The sequence below is a fragment of the Artemia sp. Qi Xiang Cuo genome, chromosome 4 (assembly GCF_049724085.1).
Source record: "Artemia sp. Qi Xiang Cuo chromosome 4, ASM4972408v1, whole genome shotgun sequence".
NCBI lineage: Eukaryota > Metazoa > Arthropoda > Branchiopoda > Anostraca > Artemiidae > Artemia > Artemia sp. Qi Xiang Cuo.
In genome coordinates, this window is record NC_142797.1 from 52,113,552 (window position 1) to 52,139,980 (window position 26,429).

The following is a 26,429-nucleotide window of genomic DNA, read 5'->3' on the forward strand; positions in this document are numbered from 1 at the left end:
GAGCTATTACACATATAAACATCAAATAAATCGACCTTGGAAAAAAGAGGTCATTGACCCCATTAACCACGTGTTCTCCCTAATGACTCTATGCCCATATTGTTTCATAATTCCCCACGCTCGTGAATCAATAATTCCCCCATCGATTATGTAAATCACCCCTCATGCCATTACACGTGGCCAAACAACAACAACAACAGATCGATTGACCTTGACCCCCATTAGACTCGATCGATAATCCTTGAATAAATTATGTCCCGTCAGCATTAGACTAAATTGTAGATGGCAGCACGGTGTTCGTCCCGGGTCAATAGGGTCACCTCTACTAATAGAGACAATGGAGAAACATTCCCAAGTTCCATTTATGACAAAATTATTAATTCTGGTCGTTTTTACATACATCCACAAAATTATATTGTGCAATCAAATAGAATCTCCGATAATAATCAAATTGGAAAGCGATTAGCCTTTAAGAGTGCTTTACGTTAAATGAAATCGTGAAATACCATTTAGACTTGAGTTTTTTATTCAGTTACCCTTTCCCCGTTACTAGGAAAGGGTCGTCCAATTTTAGTTTGGTGTTTTTATTTTAAGGTTTGGTTTTTATATTTTTATCAGTTTTATTTTGCACTGATGACGGTCAAGCGGAGGTCTTGACCGAAATATTTGCATAGTTTTTCGGTTTTTTCACTGGCTGTTAATTGTCCTCGTTTTTCTTCGCGATTTTATGTTTTAAGATTAATTTATGGATAAACTTGAAACACAATGAATAAACTATAGGCGTGGGGATAGAATGTGCCTATTATGCGTAACAAACCACGTGTGAAATAACTACAACCGTGAAAAATACCCAAATAATAAATTTTCATCTCGAAATTTAAAAGTCAATATATCAGCCGAGCCTGGGATATAGAAGAATAAGACTACTTAATCTGGCATTTCTATTGGGGAACTGGAATTCAATTTAGGGAAGTGGCCAAAACTGCTGGAAGGAAGAGAAATTTGGATTTGACTTTAAAACTGATGAACTGAAATCGGAATTCACTTTGAGGAAGCCGTGTGATAAAAAAAAAAAAAAAAACTTTTTGACCCTCCAATTGCTTTTAAACTTCATATGATGAAGCTTTTAAAAGACAGGGCTACAAAAATCTTCAGAATTTTATTGTTTTTTTTTGCTAGATTTCCTGCTAAAATTATATAGTTTATGAAAATGTATTAGGAAAAAATCGATTCTAGCTAACGCAATGATTAATGATTGCCAAAAAAGGGGAAAAAGACGGGCTGAAGATGAATTTTAAAGACACAAAAAATGTCAAAATATATGCCTATATTTAGATATTCATATTTGGACGTCGGGTCATGCAGCAGTGATAAATATATTCTGATTGGCAATTGATTCCTTAAATTACAGATTCCTCTTTCCGATAATTGTTCACTGATGGTTTGTCATGATTATACTAATCAACTATTTCCTTTTTATTTTATTTGCTACTCAAGAACATCTCTACTGTTTCAATGACTGAATAATACTTTAGATTCTATATTGTCAAACATTTCCAGAGTTTATCATGTCGTTAAGTCCAAAACAGAAGGGCTGATTTTCAGTAACGTTGATTCCTGGAAATTAGAGGGAAGGCATAAATCTATGTTTCAAAGTACTGGAGGTGGGTAATTTTCTTCTACGATAATATCAACAATATATTTCTAAAATCCAGGTGAAGATAATAAAAAAAATCTTGTAAAGGCAAAAAACCTGTCTCCCCCAATGGATGTCACTACTTATTTCACTTTTATATTATTAGATTTGTTCCAGCTCAATAATTTATTTTTATCTGAATAGGTTTTCTTTATGCTTGAAACAATAGTAAATGAACAGGCTTGAAAGTAAACAGGGGTGTTCAAAATGTCATCCCACAGAAATTACCCCGTATAGCAGAAACGCATCCAGGATTTTTGTTCGGGAGGGGGGGGGGTTACTAATATTTTTAGGGGGGGGGGTTACTAATTTTTTTAGGGGGGGGGGGGTACATAAAAAACGCATACAAAATTTGTTTATGTCCATTTTTGTTACGTTTTTACCAGTCAAACAAACATTTCGGGGGGTTCAAACCGGGTAGCCCCCCCCCCCTTGGTTACGGCCTTGGCGTATAATATGAGTGTTGCTACGCTCTTGACTAACCGCCTTGTAGAAAATTAATAACTCAATCGAGGCTGAAAAAAGGACGAGATTATTTTTTATTTTCTTTATTTTTTTTCTTTTTATTATCAGTATATGGGCAATATATTTGTCAATATATGGGCAAAATCGATTATTTTTATAACGGTTGAAAGTTTTCCTTTCAGATCGTCTTTTTGCCTTTTGGTAAGTACTTCTGTTTAGGGACATAAGAATACCACAGGAAAATAATTCCTTGGCCTTTTGTTTTTGATTATTGCTAAAGTCTTTTCAATTTTCAGTCCTAGCAGTGGCAGAGGGTCCTTGCCAAAACTTATCCGCTTCTCAAAAATTGTCACTGTATTTGAGTTCTCCGTGTCTGCAACAATAATTTTGCTTATCGAAATAGGCGTGTCTTATATTAGTTAGTTAGCTAAAAAAAAGGAAAAAAAATCTCCTCGTTTAAGCTATTGGTAAAAGAGCGTCAACTTACGAAAAATTATTTTTGAATAAGATAGATAATTTACTAAATTTGTTATTAGTAAAAGTTACTATGTTTTAAAACCTGATTTCATGATAAGCAGGAACATAGTCTTTACCAAAAATGTTATCGGGAAACATCTTAATTTTTCAAGATAACTCAAAAAAGTTATCTTGAAAAATATTATCTAGAAAAAAAAGAAATTTGTCTGAGTAGGCATAAATCCTATTTTGCTCTTAAAAGGCATTGCAAAATGTCCATTATCTAGTTCCATGTAATCCTGACAATTAAATGCCAGAAAAATACCTTGATAAGATGACCTTTTGATAAATATCTTCAGAGGACTTTTATCCTTTCATCTCTTTCGTTCAAATAAATATGATTATTGGTTTTTTTGCACATTAGATGTACGACCGCACGTTCTCTTTATTTTCATGAAAGAACTCGTTGTGTTCTTTAATTATTTGAAAAAAACTACGTTTTCTAACGAGTTAAAGAGGCTGAGTCACAAGTTCGAACCTTAAAACGTACTGGGATTAGGAGGTACAGTTGGGGGGCTACGGCCCCCGCTTTTGCAGCCTCTTTTATTAAGATTTTTATTTTGGGGGTCTGCCACTCCCCTCAACCCCCAATTTCCCCTTGCAAAGAAATGCTTTGCAACACGAACGAAGTGTGCTTGAATTTTTTACCGTAAGAACATCCTATTGCATCTCTTTGATTAGAAACAGTACTGAGCCTGTTTGCTGGATTTTTATTACAGGAGATTTTTCCCTAACCGATAACAAGCTATAATGTGATGAACTTGGTACGATCATCTGATTGCAGGCTACAGGACTTAAAAAACCTTAACAAAGGAGGCTGCAAAAACGGGGGTTTGGGGGGCGGCGGCCCCCCAACTGTACCTTCTAATCTCTGTACGTTTTAAGGTTCGAAGTTGTGACTCAGCCTCTTTAATCTTTAGAAAACGTAGTGTTTTTCAAAAAATTTCTGCACGTTTTTGTACAGTTTATTACTTATTATTGCTTGACTAACTGTTAGCTGATCGTGTCAGGAGTTAAAGTTGGGGGGCTGCCGCCCCCCAAACCCCCTGCTATCGAAGATTCTTTTATTAAGGCTTTTAAATCCTGAATACTAAAATCAAATGTACAGTAAGATTTTCTTTTTTCAACTTTTCTTCGAGCATGCGGGTATACGGAATATTATCAAAACAGTGGAGACTTGCCTGTAACCTGAAGGCCGACTGTGATATTCTTCTGGAGACGCCTGTTGAGCCGAAAGATTTAATAGATTGGATTTAAAAAAGAAACTGAGTTTCTTTTTCTAACTTTAAATTTAAGAGATACTACTTTAAATTCAATATATATAAAATTTACTCTGACGGGGAATCGAACCCGGGTCTTCCGCATGACAGACAGGAATAGTGACCACTGTACCGTCAGAGACTAAAGTTAAATTATTTTTAGTTTGTGCAATCTATTTTTGACGCAAACAAAAAGAAAGTAAGATTTTCGTTTTTCGACAAAAAAAAACTTCTGGGAAAGAGCTGGAAATTTTGGAAGCTTGCAGTTGGTCTTGTCAGGTTAAGAGGACTATTTTGATCTAATTTAATAATGAAATACTATGCTTTTAGGAATTTCAAAAATTAACATGGGCTCTTATAGGAAAACGAGGTTTTTCGTAAATGTAAATTCTTGGGATAATTTTTTCGGTCTAAAAATATCAAAATGCCCTAACAGGTCGAATTCCGCTTCGAATGAGTCCTCATTCACCCGGATCCGTTGCCAACTGTGGCCTGTAGGCGTGGCTAAAAAAAAAATTAACTTGATATTTGGTTTTTGGAAAACAGACAAGGAGTGATCGATTGAGCTGAAACTTTGAAGATAAGCTCCCAGACTCTAGAAAAGCTAATCCTCTAAATTTCAGCCCAATCGGACAACGTTAAAGGGGGGCAGTGGTGGGAAAAATTAACATGGGCTCTTATAGGAAAACGAGGTTTTTCGTAAATGTAAATTCGGGGGATAATTTTTCGGTCTGAAAATCTCCCGCTCTCTATCAGGTCGGATTCCGTTTCGAATGAGTCCTCATTCACCCGGATCCGTTGCCAACTGTGGCCTGTAGGCGTGGCTGATAAAAAAAATAACTTGATGAACATTAAGTGGCTATATTTGGTTTTTGGAAAACTGGGAAGGAGTGATCAGATTGAACTGAAATTTTGAGGATAAGCTCCCAGGCCCTAGGAAATCTTATCCTCTAAATTTCGTTCCGATCGGACAACGTTAAAGTGGGGCTTTGTGGGAGGGTCAAAACTTCCGGCCCACTTTCCCCAATGAAGGTAAAGTCGGAGAAGGTGACATTTTGTATGTTTCTTAGTTTGAGCTTAGGCTACAAAATGCGATCACCGCCGTCTCTCTTCGACCGCTTGAACCGGAAATCGCTTAACATTGTGGTGGGTCGCCTCTTTAAAGAGACACAAGTGTGCCTCATTGATCCCCAGAGTTTGAGCTTTGTCTACTAAGTATTAAAATTTTACATTTATGTTGCTGAGTCAACCTTTGGTCGGCTTTGCCGACAGTGTGTTGTGGGAGCAATACTTTCATTTTGTTTTTTTACTGTTGTTTGAAGGCCTTAGTTGCAAACCCCTCAAAATGTCCAATGGTGTGTCTCAATGAGAATTTTTCTTCAAAAGAAAAAAAAGAAACAAAAAAAAAAAAAAAATACCATATCCGATGTCAAAAATACCGGGGTAACGATCTGTAGCGAAAAGAGCAACTCATGCCAATAGCAACTGAGCTCTAAGGAGCGACTCTAATTTCTATTTAACATAGAAGATTACACTCTAATGCTTACCGGTACATAAGGCTAAGATTTGGGAGACGTCACGAGCGTCACCAGGAAATTCGTCAGAAAGGAGAGAGCAAGTGGTACCAGGATCTTTGTTTTTTATAGAAATCTAAACGTTGATATTTTTCATATTACCATTTGCATTCATTCTAAGGCATTCCCATTTTACTAGGGGAGATTTGTCCCCTACCCTACCGCTGGTATTCAAAAGGGATATTCTTATAAAAAAAGAAACATTTGTTAGAATAGCTAACGTTGAAAACCGGGGAAACGATAACCTTATAATTCATTTTCGGATATTTCAAACCACCCCGTCCTGATAAATTAATTAAAAACTGTTTTTTTTAACTGAAAGTAAGGAACAAAATTAAAACATAAAACTAACAGAAATAATTCCTTCTATAAGGGGGGGGGGGGCCAGTAGTGTGCATGTATAAGATTTTCCGGGATGGACCGGAAAAGTTGTAGGGAGCCCTTGGAGGTTGGGGATAGTTGACCCCTGGAGGTTGAGGTACTTAGTGGTTAGGGTCATTGGTGGTTGCGGTCCTTGATGGTTCAAACCCATAATCATCTCACTAGTTGATTTCTGGGTAAATTAACCTATCCTAACCTTACCTCCAACCCTCTAATATGCAAATATATAGCTCTAGTTATACAAGTCTAATGTATTCTCTCACCTGTTATTGGTCTTTGTGGCTATGAAACTGGTTTTGTTAGATCATACATTATCCTTATTATCCTTACGAAATTATCGTTAGCATACATTCATCCCAAGACTTATCCTCATGGTTGCTGGGGTTCCAACCCCTGTTTCTTTTCCTTTCAGATAAATGACCTGTTTTCGTTTCTTAATTACATTTGCTTATAGTGTAATTTCAAAAGACAGGTTTTGCAATAGGTAAGCTGTGAAACAAGTTTATTTTTCACTTCCTGGTTTGGGAGTCATTGAAAGATAAATCTAAGAGTTAGAATTGGGTTTGAATGGGGATGTAGCTGATTGGCTGGGCCAAGCGGAGGTACACCCATATGAACAGTGCTGTAAAAATTATTATTATGTTTTAGTCTGCGTTTTGACCCCGATTGGGGAAGGATATATCCATTGTTATATGTGACCCTTTTGGAAGAATACAAGTAAGGTGGGAGGTTTGTTACCTCCAAGGAGAGAGTTAAGAGATTTTCTAGCCGTAACCCAAGGCGGGTATATTTGGCTTTAGAAAGTAGCCATTTGCTCACTCGATTATGCTACAATAAACTGGGACGGGATGCACTGTAAATAGAATAATACTTAACCCAATATTTCCCGACTTATAAGTTCACAAATCAGACTGCTTCTAATATTTGGGCCAATGTAGAGTTTTCTTATTCGAGTGAGAAGCAAAGCAACCGTTTTTTGTGCCATTTTTCCATCAATAAGTGGCGACACCCGTACTTACACCCCAATAAGTAGTGTCAGCGGTAGCTAGCACTACGAACATTGGTGGCAGCAAGAACAGGAATTATTAACAGAGTTGAAGAGTTGATAATAAAAGAATTTTGCGTTTTCGAAGAGGCTAGTTGAGTTAGCCTACATAGTGATAGTACCCTATTGTGGTTACATATAAAGAGAAAAGAAAGAATTACTGAATCAATTAATATAATTATGAAGATCTATTATGGGCTATGCCTTGTGAGATCATGATTGAAAAATTTACGAATGAATATATCGCGCAACTAATTAGTATTCAAAAATATAAGGCAAAAAGTGCTGCGTGTCAAAACAATTTTTCGCATGAGACCAGAAGTACATGGATAAAAGAATTTCCATTTAGACTGAAGATGTAACATAAGTTAATGAAATTTGGAATTATGTCGGACAGAGATGAGATTAAGTCAAGACCAAGAAGGGCGAGTGAAGCCCACGGAATAAAGAGAAAGAGAGATAGAAAAGAAAGGGAGAAAGATATGAGACAACGTATATTAAATTTCATGAAGAAAGAGAGGATAGCCAGAGAGGTGGACGAAAGAAAGAAAGCACCTAGAATATAGGAAAAAATTACAGGATGAGATAGATCAAATTGAAAAAGATAGGCAAGCCAATGAAATACTTCATCAGGCCCGTATGGACAAAATTGAAAAAGATAGACGAGAAAGAGAGAAAGACAGACAAGAAAGAGAGAAAGATAGATAAGAGAGAGAGAAATAGAAGGTAGATAGAGAACGAAAGAAAGAGGCTGATAGAATAACCAGAGAGCGAAAGGAAGACGCTGAAAAAAAAGCCAGAGAGCAAGAAAAGGAGAAAGATAGGAAACAAAGAGAGAAAGATTAAAGAGAAGAATAGGAAAAAAGACAGGGCCGTAGGGAGGCCGATAAAAAATATTACCAGGATGTTGCAAAAATAATTGGCAGAATAATGAAAACTCGTTGGGGAAATTCGCAAAGTGACGTTTTACCACAAGTTACTTATAGGCCGTCGGATAGTCATAATAATTTATCTAAGGATCAATTGGGAGAAAACGAGAATTACCAAACAGTAAACACTTTTACGAGAAAATATCAACTCCGTTAACTACGGAGGGAGGTGTATCGGCCCATAAATCAAATTGGAAGGAACTGCCATCCTATCGGAAAAAAGAAATGCTTGATAGTCAGAATAATGATAATCTGGTAAAAATTGATTTCTCGTTGCCTTTTTCTAAGAATTGCCAAAATAAAGAAAAGAAAGTAACTTATAAAAGATCGAATTGGGCTATAGCACATAACAAAGGAAATACTGACGATTTTTTGAGATCACATAAATTAGAAGAAAAATTAAACGGAAAATTGACCGAAATGGTAGTTGACTCAGGGAGTGAGCAAACTTTTGTACGAATCAACCTAATTAAAAAGACGGAAATAGACCATAAAAATAACATTAAAAAATTATATTATTATGGAGACAAGCACCCACTCACGTCTGCTTGGATAAGAATAGAAATTACAAAGAAGAACGGTACGATCCAGAGAAAAACGATAAAAGGAGGCTTAGTACCTCCGCTAGCAATGGTTCTTTTTCTAGGAGGAGACTTTGGAGATATCGGAAATCGGAAATCCAAATTCCCAGAACATGGAAAACTTGAGAATACTTTTAACGAGTGTGAGACGCCAAAAAATGTTTGCCAGAATGAAACGCTGATTGAACCAGAGAAAAAGGATACGAAATTTATTGTACATGTTATTCATTAGAAAGTTCAATAAATTTTGGTAGAATATGGAAAACCAAACGTCGAAGTTCAATTCCCATTAGATGACGAAATGTTTGTAGCTGCGGTAAAAATAAAGAAGACTAAAAGAGAGAAAAGAGATATTAAACGGTGCTACAATAAAGTAATGCAGTCAAAGATAGTGGACACTGGAGTCCAAATTAGATATTACGGTGATTTATTATTTTGCGTGAATCACAGAATTGAGAAAAGTAGAGACAAAAAGAGGAATGCAAAGAAGAGACAAAATTTGGAGATTCAGCCTGCAGTGGCAAAAAAACAAAAAATGTTGGATGAACTGTGCCTTGAAAACATAGATAATAAGGGGGAAGAAGAGGTCCAAGAGCCACTGGAAAAATTACGAAATTATGATAAGACGAAAAAACTTAGGAGTTAGGAGAAGACCCTTGACATAGAATTGACGTGTCAACAAAGAGTTACGGAAAGATTGGGAGATACTGAATTTTGTGTTGGATTGAAAAAAATTGGAAAGAAATCTGAGACGGGTTTTATTAACTCAAAAGGGAGTTTGTTCCATTATGAAGAGGAGGAATGCCTTGGGGAAGATCCCCTGCGGTAAGATGTGAAAGATAGCCCTTTTCCTCAATGCACAACTGGTAGACGAGTTGTGATCCCTTTACTGAAGCCTTGTCTTTCCAGTCGTCAATACTATTTTCATCCCTCATCGCCGATTATTATTCATTCATATTATTATTATTCAATGGATTTTGTAAAGTTGAAGTTATGTGTTTATGTTTGTAAGGGTGGACCAAGGTAGCGCGTGGGTGGTCATTTATCTTACGGGGGGGAGGTGTTGGGGTTCTAACCCCTGTTTCGTTTCCTTTCAGATAAATGACCTGTATTCGTTTTCTTAATTACATTTGCTTATCGTATAATTTCAAAAGACAGGTTAAATTCCGTTACTAAGTGATAGTGGTTTTGCAATAGGTAAGCTGTGAACCAAGTTTATTTTTTACTTCCTGGTTTGGGAGTCATTGAAAGATAAATCTAAGAGTTAGAATTGGGTTTGAATGGGGATGTAGCTGATTGGCAGGGCCAAGCGGAGGTTCACCCATATGAACAGTGCTGTAAAAATTATTATTATGTTTTAGTCTGCGTTTTGACCCCGATTGGGGAAGGATATTCCTATTGTTATATGTGACCCTTTTGGAAGAATACAAGTAAGGTATTTTCTACAAACTGTGTACTAAATTCCGTAACCCAGGCAGGGTAGGAATAGAGCTACGAGGTACCGTCATTATTATATTGACAGGGAGGTTTGTTACCTCCAAGGAGAGAGTTAAGAAATTTTCTAGCCGTAACCCAAAGCGGGTACATTTGGCTTTAGAAAGTGGCCATTTGACCACTCGATCGCGTTATCATACCCTGGGACAGGGTATACTGTAAATAGGGTAGTACCAAACCCGATATTTGCAGAACCGTTTGGGTAAGAGCGGGAATCTCACTAACATTTGGGGCCGCCAAGGGGTTCTCCCCTTCGAGTAAGTTGCATAGCAACCTTTTTGCGCCATTTTTGCATCAATAAGTGGCGACACCCGTACTTACACCCCAATAAGTAGTGTCAGCGGTAGCTAGCACTACGAACATTGGTGGCAGCAAGAACAGGAATTATTAACAGAGTTGAAGAGTTGATAATAAAAGAATTTTGCGTTTTCGAAGAGACTAGTCGAGCTAGCCTACATAGTGACAGTAGCCTATTGCGGTTACGTATAAAGAGAAAAGAAAGAAATACTGAATCATTTAATACAATTATGAAGATCTATTATGGGCTATGCCTTGCGAGGTCATAATCGAAGATATTTAGGAGTCAATATACGGTGCACCTAATTAGTATTCTAAAATATAAGGCAAAAATTGCTGCGTGTCAAAACAATTTTTCGCAAGAGACCGGAAGTACATTGATAAAAGAATTTTTATTTAGACTGAAGAGGTAACATAAGTTAATGAAATTTGGAATTATGTCGGACAGAGATGAGATTAATTCAAGACCAAGAAGGGCGAGTGAAGCCCATGGAATAAAAAGAAAGAGAGATAGAGAAGACAGGGAGAAAGATATGAGACAACGTATATTAAATATCATGAAGAAAGAGAGGAGAGCCAGAGAGGTAGACGAAAGAAAGAAAGCACCTAGATTATGTGAAAAAATTACAGGATGAGATAGATCAAATTGAAAAAGATAGGTACGCCAATGAAATACTTCATCAGGCCCGTATGGACAAAATTGAAAAAGATAGACGATAAAGAGAGAAAGATAGACAAGAAAGAGAGAAAGATAGACAAGAAAGAGAGAAATAGAGGGTAGATAGAGAACGAAATAAAGAGGCTGATAGAATAACCAGAGAGCGAAAGGAAGACGCTGAAAGAAAAGCCAGAGAGCAAAAAGAGGAGGAAGATAGGAAACAAAGAGAGAAAGATAAAAGAAAAAAAGAGGAAGAAAGACAGGCCCGTAGGGAGGCCGATAAAAAATATTACCAGGATGTCGCAAAAACAATTGACAGACTAATGAAAACTCGTTGGGGAAATTCGCAAAGTGAAGTTTTATCACAAGTTACTTATAGGCCGTCAGATAGCCATAATAATCTGTCTAAGAATCAATTGCGAGAAAACAAAAATTACCAAACATTAAACACATTTACGAGAAAATATACAACTCTGTTAATTACGGGGGGAGGTGAACCAGCCCATAAATCCAATTGGATGGCACCGCCGCCCTCTCAGAAAAAAGAAATGCTTGATAGTCAAAATGATGATAATCTGGTAAAAATGTATTTCTCGGAGCCTTTTTCTAAAAATTGCCATAATAAAGAAAAGAAAGTAACCTATAAAAAATCGAATTGGGCTATAGCACATAATCAAGGAAATATTGACGAGTTTGTCAAAGCACAAAAAATAGATGGAAAATTAAATGGAAAATTGACCGAAATGGTAATTGACTCAGGGAGTGAGCAAACTTTTATGCGAATGGACCTAATTAAAAAGACGGAAATAGACCATAAAAATAATATTACAACATTATGTTATTATGGAGACAAGCACCAATGCCCGTCTGCTTGGGTAAGAATAGAAATTGCAAAGAAGGACGGTACGATCCAGAGAAAAACGATAAAAGTAGGCTTAGTACCTATGCTAGCAGTGGATGTTTTAGTAGGAGGAGACTTTGGAGATACCGGAAATCAGAAATCCAAATTCCCAGAACATGGAAAACTTGAGAATACTTTTAATGAGTGTGAGACGCCAAAAAATGTTTGCCAGAATGAAACGCTGATTGAACCAGAGAAAAAGGAGACGAAATTTATTGTACGCGCTTTTCCTCGGAAAGCTCGAGAAATTTTGGTAGAATATGAAAAACCAAATATCAGAGTTCAATTCCCATTTGATAACGAAATATTTGTTTCTGCGGTAAAAATAAAGAAGACTAAAAGAGAGAAAAGAGATATTAAACGGAGCTACAATGAAGTAATGCAGTCAAAGATAATGGACACTGGAGTCCAAATTAGATATAACGGTGATTTATTATTTTGCGTGAATGACAGAATTGAGAAAAGTAGAGACGAAAAGAGGAATGCAAAGAAGAGACAAAATTTGGAGATTCAGCCTGCAGTGGCGAAAAAACAAAAAAATGTTGGATGGGCTGTGCCTTGAAAACATAGATAATAAGGGAGAAGAAGAGGTCCAAGAGCCACTGGAAAAATTACGAAATTATGATAAGACGAAAAAACTTAGGAGTTAGGAGAACACCCATAACATAGGATTGACTTGTCAACAACGAGTTACGGAAAGATTGGGAGATACTAAATTTTGTGTTGGATTGAAAAAAATTGGAAAGAAATCTGAGACTGGTTTTATTAACTCAAAAAAGGGTTTTCTTCCTTTATCAGGAGGAGGAATCCCTTGGGGAAGATCCCCTGCGGGAAGATGTGAAAGATGGCCCTTTTCCTCGATGCACAACTGGCAGACGAGTTGTGATCCCTTTACTGAAGCCTTGTCTTTCCAGTCTTCAATATTATTTTCATTCCTCATCGCCGAGTATTGATCATTAGATTATTTTAGGGGATGGGAACCAGAAAAAAGCGATTCATGGTTCGCTCAGATTTTTACTTCATTTTCCTGAACCCTTATCGTTTTCACAGGCCTTTGTATTGTCGGCCTTAGATTATTTGAAATTACGATTGAGATGTGGGGTTGTAAATTACTTTTTAATTGAGATGTGGGGTTGTTTCCACAGATGGAAATTAAGAGGCTAGTGCAACCAAATCTTTCACGATGGCTGGCATCATCATATGTGCTAGAAACTGATTCTCTGCTCCTCTAAAATGTAAATTCGTGAGAGCGAGAAATTTTTTTGTTTTAGATTGTGCTGCGCACAATCATTATATACAAATCTTGAAGACTTCAACTTTCAAAATGTAAGGCGGATACTATACGATGTAGACCATGGTGGTCCTACAGAAGAGACGTGTCGAGGACGACCGATCCAGAGCCAAGTGGTGGAAGTGGTAGCACAGACACTGGTGGAAGAGAGAAGGCAAATGGATTTTGTAAAGTTGAAGTTAAGTGTTTATGTTTGTAAGGGTGGACCAAGGTAGCGCGTGGGCGGTCATTTATCTTACGGGGGGAGTTGTTCGGGTTCCAACCCCTGTTTCTTTTCCTTTCAGATAAATGACCTGTTTTCGTTTCTTAATTACATTTGCTTATAGTATAATTTCAAACGACAGGTTAAATTCCGTTACTTAGTGATAGTGGTTTTGCAATAGGTAAGCTGTGAACCAAGTTTATTTTTTACTTCCTGGTTTGGGAGTCATTGAAAGATAAATCTAAGAGTTAGAATTGGGTTTGAATGGGGATGTAGCTGATTGGCAGGGCCAAGCGGAGGTCCACCCATATGAACAGTGCTGTAAAAATTATTATTATGTTTAGTCTGCGTTTTGACCCCGATTGGGGAAGGATATTTCTATTGTTATATGTGACCCTTTTGGAAGAATACAAGTAAGGTATTTTCTACAAACTGCGTACTAAATTCCGTAACCCAGGCAGGGTAGGAATAGAGCTAAGAGGTACCGTCATTATTATATTGACAGGGAGGTTTGTTACCTCCAAGGAGAGAGTTAAGAGATTTTCTAGCCGTAACCCAAGGCGGGTACATTTGGCTTTAGAAAGTGGCCATTGGACCACTCGATCGCGTTATCATACCCTTGGACAGGGTATACTGTAAATAGGGTAGTACCAAACCCGATATTCGCAGAACCGTTGGGGTACGAGCGGGAATCTCACTAACATTTGGGCCGACAAGGGGTTCTCCCTTTCGAGTAAGTGGCATAGCAACCTTTTTGCGCCATTTTTGCATCAATAAGTGGCGACACCCGTACTTACACCCCAATAAGTGGTGTCAGCGGTAGCTAGCACTACGAACAAGGGGCTTCGTGGGTCATGTTAAATCTAAAGGTATAGTTTCGGAACCTTTCAACTATGCTAAACAAAATGGTTGTCTCAAACTTTTGATCAAACATTTTTTGGGGGAAAAATGCCGTGAGAGGGGGGCTAGTAGCCGTCCAATTTTTTGGTGAAATAAAAGGGACACCAGAAATTTTAATTTCCGTTCAAATGAGCCCTCTCGCGATGTTCTAGAGCCATTGGTTAGATACAATCACCTCTGGCAAAAAAAAAGAAATTAATGCCCGTTCCACATCATAGTCACATCTATCGATAAAGAAAGCCAAATCTCATGAATGGCAAGGCAATTTTCTCGATTTTAGCGTCACACTTGTATTTGAAAAGCAAAAAATTAAAACTGCAAGAAATGAATTTAAAGAGTTTTCACCAACAGTAATTTGTGTCCAACTGTTCTCTACTAATACCAAGTCTTCTTAACTTTTGTCAGATTCCTCTCCCGGATAAAAAAAACCGCTGTTCTATGTTTTTATCTTTTCTAGTTTTAAAAATTATGCCTTAAACCTTAACTCTGATTGTTCAGTCAAGAAATTTATGTTTGAAAGTTGAACAATGTTCAACTCGAGAAATTACGAACGGCGAATGTAATTGGCGCTGTAGTCATGCGTAATTTTGATTTTATCGACAAACGTGACTATAATGTGGCGTGATTTTTCTACTGGCAAATAATACAAAATTCAACACTTTTGGAGGTAGGGGCTTTAAACCTCTACAGTAGGGTTTTCTGATACACCGAATCTAATGGTTTTTATTTTAATTAAAATTATTTCATCTTTATCGGGTGTTTCCTCCCTGTTTCAAAAATCAGGCACATTTTCGTAGTTTCTTCGCCTTTTATGGGTAAAACGAAGCTTAATGAATCATATATATTTGGAATCAACATAATAAGCCGATGATCTATCGATTGATATCAAAAATTCGTTTCTTGAATTTTGGTTACTATTGAACCTTGTAGCTCCATTCTTATAGTTTGTTACCACAAACTGTTAAATATATTAGCACATAAATCCAAAAACTGAAAGATTAGGACATTACCTGCGGCTATTAGGTGTTTCAATTAAAAATAAGAGATTTTGGAGAATTATTGGAGTTTTGATTAGATATTAGATGTAGAAATTAAAATCATTAGACCATTCCCAGAGTAAATACCCCCCTCCCTTACTTCCAACTGACTTCAATCATCAAACTAAAATCGATTTAGTATACCTAGTTAAATTACAAATCCCATTATAAAAAGAATTCCTATTATAAAAAGTCACATTTTCTTTTTCAATGATTTTTTTTCATTTAGAAAATTATATTTAACGTATACCTATCTTCTTATTTTTCAATTACTCCATTTCCGTTCTATTTGCAAATGTAGAGGGCATGGGCGTAGGTAAGGGGGGGGGCAGGGGAGGCCAGCTGCCCCCCCCCCCTAGAACTTCAAATTTATGCTAGAAATTAATGAGAACTTTTCGTATGTTGGAATTTTTGTTGGACGTTACCTGATAGATGGTTAAAAAAGCTGGAAACAAACAGAAATTTCCAAATATCGTTTGCGATATCATTATTTACGTTTCGATATTCAATATTGATTTTCGGTCCGATACATCGATAGGAGACTGGCCCACGATCGGCAGGTTTTAATTTTTTTAATTCATCTATGAATTGACCCAAGTCATAAAAAGTTCTTCAGTATGCCAAAAAAAAGATAAGTCGTTTATCACCACACCTGAAAAAGACAATTTGAAACATTCCTCCGTCTTTCCATCTGGATGCCCTTCTGTCCAAGGAGTCAATAGTGCCAAACCGGGGCCACCCGAGCACTGGTTTAGTAGTCTTTGGCTCACGTTTAGCCTCCGGACTAAAGAAAAAGGAAAGTAACCAGGGGAACATTGAAGCTTGTTTTTCGGCTATAAAATTACGAAAGAATATGGTCAGCATAAAAAACTACAAAATGAATTTCATTAAGGTTTAAAAAAAAACTAAGAGTATTAATTTCTAATTATACAATGACTGAATCAACACCAAAAGTAAGTAGCTCCGCTAATCTTGTCAATCTTGTTCTACCTGTCAGTGGTGATAGTTTTATTTCAATTTCTGTCTTTAAGACAATATCCATCTCTTCAGTTATCGCAAAGTCTCTTGCTCCAGTTTCCTTCCAAAAGTGGACCTTAAGTTCTTCAGTTGCTACTTTTTCAAATGTCTTGTGGTCTGAACATGTGTTAATATAGGCCTCGCTCCAGGTGGTTAAAGAAAGCTCCTACACTGTGACGGTTGAAAGCAGTTGTCCGTCATAGGCTTGTACTTTCTGGCGTTTTTACTGATAGAGTCTTAAGGCAACCCATAAAACCAAGGTACCAATCTTTACATGTAATTCCTCCACTGTCTCCACTGCCTTTGCAGTTCCGTTATCCGGTAACTTTTATGCTCTTAATAATGGCATAAGTGTATGCAAATTTACACGCTTCTATGGGAATACAGTCGAAAGCATATCAGGTATCGTTTTCAAGTAAGTTTTTAATCCGTTTTCTTGTTCCTCTGTAAATATTTATCATGTGTTGTAACAGGGTGTAACGAAGCTTAGGTCCAGACTTTTTAGAGGGATATTCAGCTTCTAAACTTTTTTTTTTATGTAGTCTTGCAGCATTCCTCTTGAGACAGCCATGGCACTTCTATAGAATCAAACTGACTTCTTGTAGAATAAAACAGAAATAATTACTGTTTTATTTTCTTCCGGATCACAGCCACCTTTCTTTCTTTTCTCTTCTGTTTTACTTTTAAGCATTTTATCTTGAATGAAATTTAACAGGAAAAAATGGAACTTCAGTTCACCTACTGTTTGGACAGGATTAAACGACGCCAGAATTAACACAGTTTTGGGTTTTAACCTTGCCTTCAACCTTTAAATATGATGTTTACACAGCCTTTACAAGCATAGCTCACTTTGGGACACCTTGGTACGGCATGCGGAATTTACCCTAGGTATTGTGGCCGAACATGGGAGTTCGCTATCCCGCAGGATGAAAAAATACTAACAGCAAATTGGTGAAGATGGCATGTCTCGGAAGCTGCCAAAAACAAGCAAATAATAAGAGAATACAATGTGAGTTTAAAACGCGAGTTTTCTATTATTCGTATTTAGGCGTAGGCTTTCAGATAAAATTGAACAAAATTCCAGAGTTAATCCCCTTAAAACCTGATCCAATCTGATGTTTTTGGTAAAAGTATTAATTAAGGTCAGACATTTTAAAAACATACACTGCCATCTGTCAGAGCTTTTATAATCCACCAGAAGCCAAATAGGTTCTTATATTGAAACTGTTTGCTTTGGCTAAACGTGGCCAGTCTCCCCTCTACCAATTTTGATATTTAATTTTGCCCAACTGTAAACTTTTGAATTGAATTCTTAGAAGAAGCTGTTATCTAACCATAATGTGATTTGTGTCAAATCGCTTTTGTGGTGTTTATGTTTTCTGCAAATTGGAAGTTGGGTAGAGGGTCTCTTATATTATACTGTTGCAGGAAAAGTAGAACATGGAAAATGTTAAAGGCCGAGTTTAAGCGAAATATAGAATGACTAGTTTCTAAAGACCTATATTCAAAGGACCTCGGGAAGTATTAGTAAGACCCCTCCCCCTCCATCACAGAAGCGGCTGCCCCCCTCTACACAAGATGCTGCCTACGCCCATGGTAGAGGGTGGATTCATATCAACCATTCACTCCACTTTCAAAGGTTTTGAGAAATTCTAATTTAGAGCTGATAGATTACAGAGAAAAAAAAACATAAATATGAAGACAAAAATTCGACCTGAGCAAATGTTGTAAAATAGGAAGAAAAGAACATTTTTGCAATTTTGAGATTAACTAGTTCGCCTATATCTTGATGATAACGCTCTTAGGTCATATCTGATATGGACCCATGGTGGGAAATCGGAAGTTTCAAAGGCGGTATATTTGCATAAATGCTGATCTGGAACATATTAAAAACTGTAGTGAATCACAATTTTGTGTTTTTATTAGTTAGCTTCTTGTATGATTTATTTGATGGAATCGTGAATCTACGCCCTATATCATGAAAAATCACTAGATTTAGGAAAAAAACACCAGTTTTAGAACGAAAATCACTATAAATCACTAGCTAGAAAAAAATCACTAGGCGACAAAAAAGATCACTAGAAATAGTGATAAATCGCTAGGGATGGCAACCCTGGCCTGACTTATCCTTGAAAAATTACATTGTTTACATTCTTCCCTACTACCTCAAAATGGAAACAGCAATTATGGAAAGGAAAAAAAAATCACATGGCTGTTTCATTTTACCTCAACTGCTCTCACGTCAGAAATTTATGGTGACGCAACCACTTCGAATGACCTTAATGTATACAGAAGAAAGGTATCAAGCATTATGAGCAAATGATGCATAACCACTGGCTCCTGATTTATTTTCAATGCAAACACAGGCATTAGTCGTAGTTTCTTGAGTAAAATACATAGATAATTTCGGAGACCACACTGCTTTTCCGTGACGATAAATAAAAGTTCAAATAGGGATAAAATCCTTTGAATAGACAGTGTTTCACAAACAGGGTTAAAAATTCACAAAAATACCAGATATTTCGATCACATATGCAGTGACCGTCATCAGTAGTAAAACCGTTTTACTACTGATGACGGTCACTGCATATGTGACGGAAATAACTGGTATTTTCGGGATTTTTCGTCACTGTTCGTGAACCGCTGTCTATTAAAAGGATTTTATCCCTCTTTGAACTTTTATTTATCGGAATAAAATACAAGAGGCTAAAGAGTTATTTGTCTATTTTAAGTTGATTTGATAAGCTATAATATTTTGTCATCAGTTAAAATATTTACTTAGATAATCCTACTTCGTCAATAGCAAAATTGATAAGGCAGGAATAAGTATAAGAACTGTCAACACAACTACTTTTTAGTTTCACATTATTTTGACAGTGTACGGTCTAATATCAATTGTGTGTTTTTCACAATTGCAAATGTAAGTAATGGCTTTATTAATTTATTTTTGTAAAGCAATTAAGAAGGTTATTTCTTTTACCATGAAAATATTTCTGTATTCAAGGAATAGTAGCTTATCAATAAGTTGGTAAGACGTGAATCAAAGGCCTAGTTAAAGATATTGACTAACAGTAGTTTTGTTCCATAGATAAAGTTAGGTAGGCTTTTCGCTGAAATTATGAATAAATCAGAATAATGTGATGATAGATAACTAGTAAAACAAACCGAATGGATACCTCCACTTGTATTAGTATTATTATCAGTAAAGAGGATAGATACAGTGACGATGAAACAATAAAGTAACCTAAACGTTAAGAAAAATAAGAAGATGAGCCTCTAGACTAATATTAGGATATTAGAAGCCATGTCAATGACTGTGTTCAAATGTGGCTCTGTAATTTGGTCACTTCGTGAGGTTGAGGAGACGTGCTAGATGTTTTTTTCTAAGGAGTTGTTTAAGGATAATTTCAAGTTCTAATAATAGGCTGTAGATAATAATCTTTACGATAAATGATAGCATTTCCATATCATAGGACTTCAATGAAAGAAGAGTTAAGATGGGTAATGTCATATTTTATAGAGGAAGGATGAAAGGTTGGCAAAAATCTGAATTAATGACAATCCAGCTTTTGAAAATTGGAAAGTCTTTGTAAGGGGTGGGAACAGGTAATAAGAGAAATATTTAAATTTATGAGGAGCCTTATGGGAGGAAGTACCTTTAAAGAGTAAAGCTCTGAACAGAGTTGGCCAGAAAAGGATAATGCACAACAGTGTTGGTCTCAAGCAACTTAGCCCAGTAACAGCTTTTCAGTAGCGGTAATAGTAATAGTAGCAGCGTATTAGCCAGGAACTATTTGTCAAGAAAAGAAAGTTACAAATTCAACATAAAATAAACTAAACAGCTTGAAAACGCTTTTAAGAGATATATATTAATCACTGAACTCAGCATGCATGAAAACCCTCATGAACTGTCAACAATTTCATAAACTCATATGTCTTATGTTTAATATGAAACCATTTTTTTTTTTGGTCATTTTTCCCTTTGTATAATGTTCACAGCCTTGCATTACAGAAGGTGTCTGGAGAATTTGCCGCAAAACAGTTTTATAATAAACTTATCGGTTATTGCCAAAAATGCAGTGGTATTTTATCCTGTCATCAGACTTTTTCCTTTTTTTTGAACTAGGGGTCTTTTTTTGTTTGTTCGTTGTTTTTTCTTTTGAAATATTTTACTTTTATTTTATTTTTTAGTCGTCGGGCCACGTGTCCCTGTTTTTTCTGTCATTGCAAAACTGTTATTTTTTTTTATCAGAGTCATTGGGACAGTGGTGACCTTGTAAAGAGCAATGTGCAACTCTGTTTACGGCCTATATTTTTATTATAATATATTTTATTTGTTTCACGGCCACTGTGGCTGAAAGGAATGGACATAAGAACTTTGGGGGAGGGGTGTCATTCGTTTGGAAGAACTGGGTTTTTTTTTACAATTTTTTAAAAATCAAAGTCATTGGATAGCAGTTGCCCCCTTCGTACTCAATTATGCTCTTAGCTAGTCCCATAAGCCTTTTTAACATCAAACCAAAATTTTCAGACGGCCTTTATTCTTCAGAACAGTTGAAAGGTCAAATACATATGTCTCCAGGAATCGCAAGACCCATATTACTCCAGTGTAAAGGGCCCTAAATTATACAAACCGATAATTGTTTGCAAATCGGTTTCAGTAGAAAGGCAAGCATACTTAACCTTAGCTGTTCGGCGAGTTTAGAAGTTCTGGTGATCATTTCCTGGGCATTAGCTAGCCTGGGAATTTTATATATTTTTTTTGTGTCTTTGATCGATCTGGCACTCAAATGTATTGGTCCTGGCAAAAAAAAAAAAAAATCGAAAAAAAAGGCTTAGCTGAAAAATAAGACCCGTAAAACATCCAAAAAGATTATTTGAGTTTCAAAGGCTTGAAACTCTCAGGGATTATTCCATGGACAAAGACAGTCACTGACCTTACGGGGGAAGGTGTTAGGGTCCCAAAAAGAGGCCACCCTCTGATTGGTATGAAAAAAAGTATCTGCATCAGCCAAGGGATTGGGAATACAAATGAAAACACAATTTTAGGTTGGGGGCTGGGGCTACCCGCGTATGGAGTATTGAAACAATTGAAAGAAATTTTCTCCCAATAGGCTTGAAACTCATATCCTTAAGTCTTTGGGCTAAAGGGACCTCAATGCAAAAACACAAACAAAAAAAAACATTAAAAAATATATTAATTTTAGCGAATACGGGTCTGAAAATAGGCCAAAAAAGTTTTTATTCCCCATCAAATGTTTGTTGCAGCTAGAGAACGGTATTAGGTGTCCCACAAATAGGCAACGTATTCCAGAGAGATTGCCTACGAATTGTTTTGGATAAAGCGGCGTTGACATGCGTATCTAGCTAGAATTTCATGTCTAGACACGTGTCTGGCCAGAAATCAATGTCCAGAAAATTACTGCTCACAGGAAGAATTCAATGCTTAGCTAAAAATACAAATTTAGTTTCAAATAGATTTCAATTGTCATTTCTAGCCAATCAAGAGAGCTTATGCGGGCAAAGATTTTAAAATTGTAATCCGTGTTTTTACTGTCACAAGATAATAATGTGACAATCCAAACAATTGCCTTAGCGTGTTTCACTATTATGTCTGGTGTTGCATATTTGCCTAAAATGAAAAAAAAAACAATTATTGAGAAAACAAAAATTAAATTTAGGTTTAAAAATGTAAACATAGATGACCCAATCTAATTGACTGTAACGATTGACTGACCGCGCCTCAAACAGTACGCTGTACGAAAAGTGTGGTTCAATTCCACTTTCTAGGCTGTAATAAGAGAAAGATTGAGGTGGCTAGGGCACGTTCTGTGGAGTAAGGATGACAGATTCCCAAATATTGTCCTTTTCTAGGGCCAAATAAAAAGCAGGTCGTCCCCGGTGGGGTTGGAGGACGTCGTAAGGAAAGATTTAAAGAAATAGGAACTTCCTGGAAGGGTATTAAGAGGGAGGCTTTGAATAGATTGGTACGGAGGAGGAGCATGCGTAGTTATGTTGGCCTCACGAGGCCTGGTGCTACAGTGAGTTGTTAGCAGGGGCGTTACTAGCCAAAATGTTTGGGGGGGGGGGGGGGCAATAGATCTTACCCAAGGGGTGGTAATTTTTACCGAAATTTTTTTATTTTTTTAATAATTAAAAAAAAACTTGAGTTTAACTTCTTGTGCTTTGTGTTAATACCGAATCGCTATCATAAACTCCAACGGTTTTCCTGAATTAATTGAACCCTATCCGCCCCGAGAGGCACATCTTTAATAGGCTATACTATCCTCTGATATAGCGAACGATTTTGCTCGTTTCTTGTGGAATAAAGCAATTGATGACTTTTTTTCTTGCGCTGCTCAGATATTTTCGTATGGAAGCAAATAATTTAAAGTAAATATTATGCCGCGAAGCGGTGAGTTTTTTTTATCTAGTATTAAGAACTGCCACTTAACCCCTTTAAGTTTTAGTATTTGAGACAGGACAACAGAGTACCGCGAAGCGGTAGAAATTTTCAATTCCAGCATTGAGAGATGTCCTCTTTCCCTTGCATTTTTCTTTCTTCACACCCTCGTTTCAACAGTAAATTATTGGGATTTTGAGCACGAGAGAGAGAGAGAGAGAGGGGGGGAGAGAGAGAGAGAGAGAGAGAGAGAGAGAGAGAGAGAGAGAGAGAGAGAGAGAGAGAGGTCTAGTTTTAAATACGCATACTCAGACCTCGTGACTTTATGTGTTCCTTTACTAGCAAAATGTTCCACCTGCTTCCAGTTATATTGAACCTGTGCGATTTAATTTAACAGGTGCGAGCATTGAATCATTGTAATCGATATATGTAAGACAAAAAGGCAACCATTCTGCTTACTTGACCGAAACTTCGACCGTAAAAAAACTCGTTGAAGCTTATTTGCTCTCAGGTACAATGCTGAGTTCCGCAGGAAAGTCGCCCGACAAATGAAACCGCTGAATTTTTCGCGACTTACCGTTGCTTCACCCGACGAAAGAATTTCGTTGGGTGAAATACCAGACCCCAGTATAAAACTGGGGTTTGGGGGGGGCAGTTTCCCCCCTGCCTTATAGTAAATTATGCCCCTGCCCGGCATTAACCTTTTAATGTAAATCACTGCGCTAGTCAAGTGGAATCGTGTAGGCTATATGCACAGCCTACCCACTGGTCGATTCGTAGTGAACCATTTAATTGTATAGGCTATGTCTTACCTTTTCCTCCGTTGGAATGAACTGCCAATTTAATTTTCTTAGGAGCTGATGCAGCAAATGGGTTAGTCACTACCTGCTCGGTCGCTAGAATCTATTTCGGCTCAGGTTCATTTTTATGAAAACTGGCGTTATGACGCTTACGGTAATCCTTATCGAAAATATTCTTACACGCCAAGCACTTTATTTTCACCCGATTTGTCCTTAAACTTGACATATTTTTTTATTGTTAATATGTTCTTTGCAATTGAAATCAATCGTGATTCGTGAAACTGAACTGAACTCCGATGATTCACAAGCCGGAAGTTCTCAATAAGTTGCTACCGAATAAATTTTCATTGAGTCATCCATTGTTTCCGGTCGATTTTGCCGCTCCAATTACCGAATGAAATCGAGATAGTGGCCCCTTTCAATCAAATCTAAAAATTGAGTCGGTAAAATCGTCTCATTTAAAGACTGACAACGAGGTTTTCTTGACTTAGGAAGGATCTAGATGACAGTGGATGTCACGCCAGTGTTTTCATCTTCTTTCAGTAATTTCATTCATCTCATTTATTTATTTCAAAAATTTAGTCCGTAAAACCGCAGTGCTTCGCGCCGCGGTTTTAACGAATCACTGAAAATATGGGGGGGGCGTCCCCCGCCCCCCCAAACGTGACGCCCCTGGTTGTTAGTAGTAGTTGTAGTAGTATTTTTTATGCTTAAATCCATAATTTCTTGGACCAAGGATATTGCAGTGTAACAAATGTCTCGGGACACCCCCCCCCCAAAAAAAAAAAACAAAAAAAACTGGGGGATAAAAGTAAGCCATTTTTTCTAACTGGTTTTAAACTTACACCCTTTTAGTTCTTTAGCCAAGGAGACCCTATTTTACATAAGGAAAATTGAAAAATAAATTAGTGTGCCTTGCAATGGTGCAATGAATCAAATGCTATTTCTGTCCACTATGAATCTTTGGAAATTTTTCTTTGGGTAAATGTGACATATACTCTTTGTGGGGATTCTTAGAGAACCTGAAAACGCACAAAAACTTTTTTCCTTTGATAATTATGAAACTAGCCTATTGCCTACCTATAATTCTCCAGATTAGAGAAGCCTCATAATTTAAGCTGGGGTTCAAAAACTGGCCTGAAACACTTTTCAATCGAACTGAAACTTACATCCTTCAGTTCCAGGGCCGAGGAGATCGTAAAGAGAGAAAAAAGGAAACAAATATTGGTTAGCCAAATAAAAGTATAAAAAAAAATTGTTTTCTGTCCGCTCAGCTTGAAACTTTCAAAATTTACTTGGATGGGAATTGGGAGGGGGATTTCAGGGGCCATAGATAGGCTGAAAACCTTAGTGTCTCTGATTGGTTAGAATTTTCCTCCCTGGTTGAGGAAAATCAAAACATGTCAAAAAGAATTAAGGTGGTAAAAATAGGCCCCCCCCCCCAAAAAAAAAATGAGGTGCAAAAAGTTAGCCAACTTAGTAGTTTTAATTTTGATCCTTACATCCGTGATTCCTTGGGTCAAGAGGACTCCAATCCACTCGCCAAAGATGGGGCACGTGAGCTACAAATAATGCTTTGGTACATGGGTATTGGCCTGCAGGAATCACTAACCGTAGCTACGATTTAACTATTTAGCACTCTGCCCCGCCAACTGATTTTATACATAGCTAATATAGGCTCTTGATTGCAACTAAATATATAAAAAAAACTTTTCCTAAAAGGAGTTTTTTCAAAGGAATGTAAAGAGCCAAATTAAACTCACCAAAAACGTGCAGAATAATTAAAAATAAAGGACCAGAAATAACTATCAAAGAATAAATGAAACCCAAAACGAACAAAAATCAAAATAAAGAATTACATCAAATATAAAAATAACAGATATTGGTGAAAAAATAAATACTATGACAAGTAGAAATTAATTTTGGATTCTCAAGTCAAACTCGAAACGAACCAATATTGCTAGAAATAGAAGACTGGCTACTCTCCTCTTCCACTTCCCTAACCGTATAAATTCTAAAGCCTACTGTATATTTGTTTTTTATTGAAAACTATTTGTATTTTGAACAATGCTCTTTAAATTTTAAAAACTTTGACGAAAGATAAAAAATAAATCACTCTAATAATCAAAAAGAACTAATGAAAATAAACGAACATTTAATATATAACGATATTGATTCCTGTATATCTCAGCGATTCAACATTTTATTGAGCTGTATTTTTTTCTGTTTTAAATATGTAAAAAAAAAGTTTATAATGTGCAAGGCTAGGTAGTTTTTGGAATGAGGGAAAGGGGGTAGTAGGGAGAGTAGGGACTTTATCTAGGCAGTTACCAGGCTAGATTCTCAGGAAGCTCAGGTTTGGCAAGGTAAGAAAGACGCCTGGCCATCTGTGGGACTGTATGCGGAGGTCAAGGAGGACTGGGGCGAGGTAGTTTATCTAAAAATTGGATTAAGTCCGGAAGATTTAAAATGGGTAATGCCTGCAAGGGGGTATTTTATGCCTCTTGGAAAACGAAGAAAATATTTAGGAAAAGCTATATTAAGGGAAAGTCTTTACATTTGCCCTATGTGTGGAGAGATGGACGAGTCTTAGTACCATTTTGTAAGAGATTGTAAGGAATTGAGGGATTTGTGCTTGGAAATTTGTGGTAGGGAGATTGGGGGGAGATATCAGATTTTGGAAATTTTGAAAAGTAGGTGTTATTTAGAAATAAAAAATATTGGAAGGTTTGTCTGGGTAGGTATGAAACATCGTGATTTTTTTGTTGAATAACCAGTTCTAGAGTATTGCCAGTTTGCGGTTTGATGTTGTATTTTTTGCTTCTTTGTTTTGTTTCATTGCGGCCCATTAGGGCTTTCATGTGAATGAAAAAATTTATCTATCTATACTTTGTTTTCAGTGGTCCTAAAGAGCAAATAACGCAAAAGGCATTGGAGCTTTTATGGTTAGGGGGAGGGAAAATTAGCCAATCTACTGTTTGTA

General features: G+C 36.8%; 1 protein-coding gene across 2 annotated transcripts in view; it reads left to right on the plus strand.

Moving 5' to 3' along the window:
* LOC148953220 (oplophorus-luciferin 2-monooxygenase non-catalytic subunit-like) overlaps positions 1-26,429 on the plus strand; it is a 126,918-nt gene that overhangs the window by 33,450 nt on the left and 67,039 nt on the right. The window contains exon 1 of one of the 2 annotated variants that reach the window (XM_089088394.1): positions 19,118-19,163. The exons of the other annotated variant lie outside the window; for it this stretch is intronic. The gene's annotated coding sequence lies outside the window, so the exon portion shown is untranslated. Of the gene's footprint in view, positions 1-19,117; positions 19,164-26,429 lie in introns of those variants that run through there. 2 annotated transcript variants of the gene reach the window in all.